Below are 5869 nucleotides of genomic sequence, written 5' to 3'. Positions count from 1 at the left end.
CGACTCTAGAGAAGGCAGCAGAGAGCAGGAAATCCCACGAATGGCTTAAGAACTTCCGTCCTTAAGTTTCCATCAGTGGGACCTCCTCAAATTCAAAGAGGTCTGGCCTAGAGCGAGAGAGCTCGATGTGGACTCAGGAGAGTGTGGCTTTATGGCCTGCCCACGAGCAGAGGAAACACATTTAGCTAGGGTGTCACTAGTCCTGGGACAGTGGCAGTGGGGCTCTGCTAATGCCTACAGAACCTTCCTCACAGGCTTGTGGGGAGGAGTCACTGGCATCCTGGGTGTGCATCAGTCTGTGGGCCTTTGGGCCTTCAGGGACAGTTACCAGCAGCAGTGATAAAAGGCAGGAGGAAGCTGATGGTAAAGGACAACTATGGCTTGAAAGGAGATGATGCCTTCAGGTAATTTGTGAGCAAGGGATCAGGGAAAAAGCTACCTGGAATGGATTATGGGAGTGTCCCCTAAGCCTCAGGGGATCATCTGGCCTTGTTTCGAAAGCCTTCTCTTCTCCCTAGCCCAGGAGTCTTGAGGTTTGGGGTCACACAGCTAGGAAGTGGCTTGGCTTTCAATGCACTGAGCTACCTCACTGCCTCAAGGTTTCATTTCTGATCCCTCTTCCCTCCCCACACCACCCAGAGGAGTTTATGGAGGAGTCAGAGCGGAGCTGGCATTTCCCCAGCTAGATAGATGTGGTCAGAGTCATCCTTATGACCCCAGTGATGCTTCTGCCATTGACTACACTTGGCACCACAAGACCCCTTGTAGCCCATCATGCCCCTAGTGCCCTCCTCAAGCTTGCCTCAGCTCTAACCTTCTAGTGAAAAGATATTTCTCAGGTTCTTTGTGCTTTGGAGTGGAGAGGAGGAGGGCGCTGCTCTCCTTCCCTCTGAGCTGCTGTCAGAGTGGAGTCCTAGGTGGGGTTTTGGAAGGGATCTTGGTCATAGAGTCCTCCTGCCAGAGATGGGGAAACTGAGACCAGAGAAGGGAAACTGGCTCACCTGAGATCATACACCTAGGAAGTTTGTGAAGCAAGATTTGAACTTGTCTCCTTACCTTCCCATTGCAAGGTCCTGCCCACGGCTGCTTCCTGGCACCTTCACGTGGGGCTGAAGGACCAGGCAGCATTTCCAGAAGTGGCAGATTACTACTGCTTCTCCCCTCCTTCATCACTTTGAAAGGTGGTAGAGGGGGCAGGCCTCCTCATGGGGCACTAGACAGTGTGTCTACCCTGGGGTGCACCTTCACCCTCCACTAGTCACACTGGGAGGTGGGCCGTCTGATGTGTTCTCTCTGGTCCCTTTGCAGGACACGGTGCCCGTCATCGTGGATTATTGCCTTCGGCTGGAGCGCAGGTAAGGATCCACAGACCCAACCTGTACCCCCCGGGAGGGTCCCCAGCGTCTCTGGTTTGAGCCATTTCTGTCCATCCAGCAGATACAAATAACCACCCAAAACTGACTCGTCGTTCCTCCGGGGCATCCAGAGAGCCCACCAGAACAGCCCACGCCCCCTCTTTCCATCTGACTCCTGTTCTGGGGGCCTGTCCAGCTAGTGTTGCACAGCCAGCTCACTGGAGGAGAAAACCTCTTCATAGACTCTAATTTGAATGACTCCCCCTTGGCAAGGGCTTGATGCCAGTTAAGTGCACCATCATGCCAAGGCTCCTTCCCCACCTCCCCTGCAGCACCTCGCACATGTGTACGGGGCATAGCGCTTAGGCCTGGGCTTCACAGACAGACGCAAACAGTCCCCGTCCTCCAGGGGCTTAGAGTCGCCCACAGCTCAGTCTGTCTAAAATATATTCAGGGTAGACACAGGGGGCGTCTTCCTGGCCCCAAACCATGGGCAGCATCACCTGTAAATCCCAGGGATGGTGCCCAGATGAGGGCTCCGGATTTGAAGGCAAAAGGCTGGAGTTCTGATGTTCGTGTAGATTTTATTGAGCAAGTCACACACACACACACACACACACGCACACATGCGCGGCCTCCATTTCCTCTGTGTAAATGACAAAAAGCAGCCTTTCCAGCTAGAATTCCATGAAGTCAGTCAGAGCCCAGTTCTAACTGCCCCACTGAGTCTAGCACTTTGGAAGGCAAGGCAGGCCCTGGGGCATCTCAGCCCTAAGAAGTCCTTTGGGGAAAGCATCTCTCCCTTTGGTTGTCCATTTGGTATTCCTTTCGAGATCTTCTCAGCCAGCCAGGGAGCAGGTCTGAAGCTCTCACTCTGTGCCAGGCGCCGAGGATACCAAGAAAGGCAAAAAGCAGCCCCTGTCCTCCAGGAGCTCCCATTCCATCTGGGGAGACCACAGGCAAACAGCAATGTACGTACCAGAGAGGCGGGAGAGAGTCTGAGGAAAGGCCCCAGCAGCGGGCATGCAAAGACTCCCTGGAGACCTTACAGGTGTGGTGAGGACAGACCGAAGGCTTCTCCCCCTCCACCAGCCCCACCACCGTCCCTGCCACCATCCCTGCCCACTCTGAAATGGCTCTGGCCCCAGAAGAACCCAGCGTGGCCAGCGACCAGGCAGGTCCAGGCTGCCCAGCATTTCCCCAGAGCTCAGTCTAGGTCTGACCAACCACCTCTCATTTCCTTCTTACCACACACCCTTTTGGTGACAGAGCCAAGAATATGGAGATCTGGTGTTTGTGGGTCTGCACTGTCCTTTCCATTGTGGGCCCCTGAGGGCAAGGAAGACTTTGGTTTTCATGTGGATGTGAACCGCCTTCTTCAGAGGGGCTTTGAGCACTTGAAACTTTTCAGTTCAGCTCTTTTCATGAACCAGCTCTGGGACATTTTGGTTCAAGGCGTGTCCCTTATTTTTATAATTTTGTCTCACTCCTAACTCCTCCTTCCTTCCCTCCTTCTCCTTCCTTCCTTCAGGGGCGGCTGGTGGCTCAGTGGATGGAGAGCCAGGCCTAGAGACAGGAGTCCTGGGTTCAAATTTGGCCTCAGGCCCTTCCCAGCTGTGTGACCCTGGGCAAGTCACTTGACACCCATTGCCCACCCTTACCACTCTTCTGCCTTAGAACTGATACTTATTATCAATGGGTTTAAAAAAAAAAAGACTGTACAAAAGACATCTTTCTATTAAGGGTGCTGGGTGGGAGGTTGTCGGTTCAGAGGAGAAAATGCCTCCAGGCTTTCTATAGAGAATTGAATGATTTACCATATTAAAAATAGAACCTGGGCTCGGAGCCACAGACTTAATTATGTTAAAACTATTCTAGGAGTCTGCCTGACCCATGATCAATATTAGTAAACACCCTCCTCCAGCCTATTTCTTAAAGCTCTGGGCTCCGTAGATGTGGTCTCTGCCCCCTCGGCAGAAAGAGTTTCCACTTACAGGCTGCTCTGAGCCATCCTCCTTCCAGGGGCTCCCCTCAAATGTGAGGCCGAGTGGAAGGCAGAATCCAGCCTCAGGCCCGAGCCAGAGAGCACCACGTTGCTGGGACTGAGGGCTCTGGCTCGTTGCTTACTCTCTACTTGGAGCTTGCTGCCAGCCTCCCCCCTTCCTGGATGCCATGGCTGGCATTGGTGTAGGGATGTGATCATTTCATCCTATTCTAGGATGGCACAGTGGATAGAACACCAGGCCTGGAGTCAAGAAGATTCATATTCCAGAGTTCAAACCTGGCCTCAGAAATTACTATCTGTGTGACCCTGGGCAAGTCCCTTTACTCTGGTGGCCTCCATTTTCTAATCTGTAAAATGAGCTGGAAAAGGAAATGACCAACCATGCCAGATACTTACTAGCTGCATGACCCTGGGAAAGCCACTTTACCCTGTTTGCCTCAGTTTTCCCATCTGTAAAATGAGCTGGGAAGGAAATGAACAACCAGTGCAGTATATTTGCCAAGAAAACCCCAGATGGGGTCATGACAAGTTGGACAGGCCTGATGACCATCCCACAGAGCTCTGTTCTCTGTTGTGCTTCTTGTGCCGTCTCAGGATGTATATCTCAGCCCCCGTCTAGATGGCACAGCCCATGAGAGCAGGAGCTGCATCTTTCCTAAACTTTCTATCTGCCCCCGGATATATCTCAGGACTCTGGACCCAGCAGGGACTAAATAAGTGTTAGCCCAGTCCATGACGGCTACCGTGCTGGCTTTCTTTCCAGAGCGTTGCTAATTCGGGCACCCATCACCTTCCCATTGCCTGAGCTCGGCCTTTTCCCTCTCATCCTCTAGCTGGGAGAGCTCGCTTGGAGAGGCCTGGCAGGGCTTGGGTGAGGGGGTGCCCACCCCCCAGAAAGACAGTCTTTGCTAGACCCCGTAGGGTTTGGATCTGCACAGACCCGAGGCATCAGGCCCAATAAACAGCATTCTGCAGTCAGCTCAGCCGGGTGCCAAGGGCAGAAGCTGGGGGACATGATCCAAACAGGAGGGTCTGGGGTTTGGGTTTTGTTTCTTTTGAACCCACAAGTGTTAAACCAACTGGGTATTTTTTAGCACACTCGGAATGATGGGAAAAGGGGCCTTGGAATTACTCGTACCCTTTTTTCTCTTCCTCCTTTATTATATAGCATTGAACTAAAGCAAGAGAAGCCCAGGACTCCTGCTTGTCTTGGCCCACCAAGAGGCGCTTTTATTTCTTATCAAGGTGCCCTCTGGGGCGGCCTTTTTCCTCTGCTTTCTGAATCGCTCTCGCTTCCCCAGGGCTCTGCTCGCTGCTAAAAGATGCCATTATCTTGCCCAGCTCATTTTTTCCCAACATGCTTTTCAAGCCCAGAGCAAACCAGTCCAGCATTCCCTTTATATTCACGGCTGCTCATTACTCCCCGGGTTGCTCCCCACCCCCCCAGCCCAGGTAATGTTTAAGCCTTAGGCGCCGTACCTTGCCCGTGTGGGCTGAGAACCCATGTGGGGGAGCATTGCGACCGAAAAATAAACTATCAGAGAAAGAAAGTTCACCGTTAAATATGAAGCCAAAGAAAGGGGACGCCCAAAGCTCTATCTGGGCATCTGGGCAAAAATGAATGGATTTTTCTCCCAAGGATATGAACTCTTTTTCTTATTCAGTATATTCATAGGACAGCACCGGAATCAGGAAAACTGAGGGCCCAGGCCTACCTCAGACCCATCCTGACTGTGCATCCAGGATTTCACTTGAAGAGCACGGATAGAGGGAAGGCCCTCATCGGGAGGCTCTTACCCAGGAAATCACAGGCTCTGGTCAAAAGCAATTGTACTTTTATGCCCACCAAGAGACATGTTCATCAGTTACCTCAGAAAGCATTTATTAAGCCCTACTGTGTGCTGAGCCCTGTGCTGGACCCTGAGAAAGCAGACAAAAATCAAGTAGTCACCACACTCAAGGACCAGCTCTCCCTCCCCCGAGGAGAAGCAAGGACATAGATCCAGAAATACAGAATGGGCCATTTGGGGGAAGAGAGCCCTAACCATTGCAGGGGAAAGGGGCAGGGCCTCATTGTGGGGGCACTAGAGGCACTGGGGATCCCAAGAGCCAGGGCAGGGGTGTGTGTGTGCGTGTGTGTGTGTATGTGAGACATATGCATGCCTATAAAGTATGGTAGTTGTGTGCCTTGTGTGTGGGGAGGTAGGTACTGGTCCAGCTGATTGCCCACTCTCTGCTTCAGAAGCAGAAGGGGAAACATCTCCTGAAACTGCCCCTTGTTTCTTAGCCTGCCTTGAGTAATTCCACCTACAGACTAGCCAGCTTCCTTCTTCAGGGGCTACCTACAAATGTGTTTCTTCTTCCTTTCCCATTATTCCCTGCTGCTGCTTTATAGGCAGTAGGGAGTCAGACCTAGGCATATATAAGCTGACTTTTCAGAATATGTCACTCCCTCCCTCCCTCCCTCTTTCTGTCCCTCCTTTCCTTCCTTCCTTCCTTCCTTCCTTCC

The 5869-nt window shown here is 52.2% G+C and overlaps 1 protein-coding gene across 1 annotated transcript in view; it reads left to right on the top strand.

Moving 5' to 3' along the window:
* Positions 1 to 1300: 1300 nt before the first annotated feature.
* Positions 1301 to 5869, top strand: part of VPS8 (VPS8 subunit of CORVET complex) — a 118138-nt gene continuing 113569 nt past the window's right edge. The window contains exon 1 of the mRNA XM_044673221.1: positions 1301 to 1355. The gene's annotated coding sequence lies outside the window, so the exon portion shown is untranslated. The remainder of the gene's footprint in view (positions 1356 to 5869) is intronic.

The sequence above is a fragment of the Gracilinanus agilis genome, chromosome 4 (assembly GCF_016433145.1).
Source record: "Gracilinanus agilis isolate LMUSP501 chromosome 4, AgileGrace, whole genome shotgun sequence".
In the NCBI taxonomy this organism is placed as follows: Eukaryota; Metazoa; Chordata; class Mammalia; order Didelphimorphia; family Didelphidae; genus Gracilinanus; species Gracilinanus agilis.
This window is presented reverse-complemented; position numbering and strand designations above follow the sequence as displayed.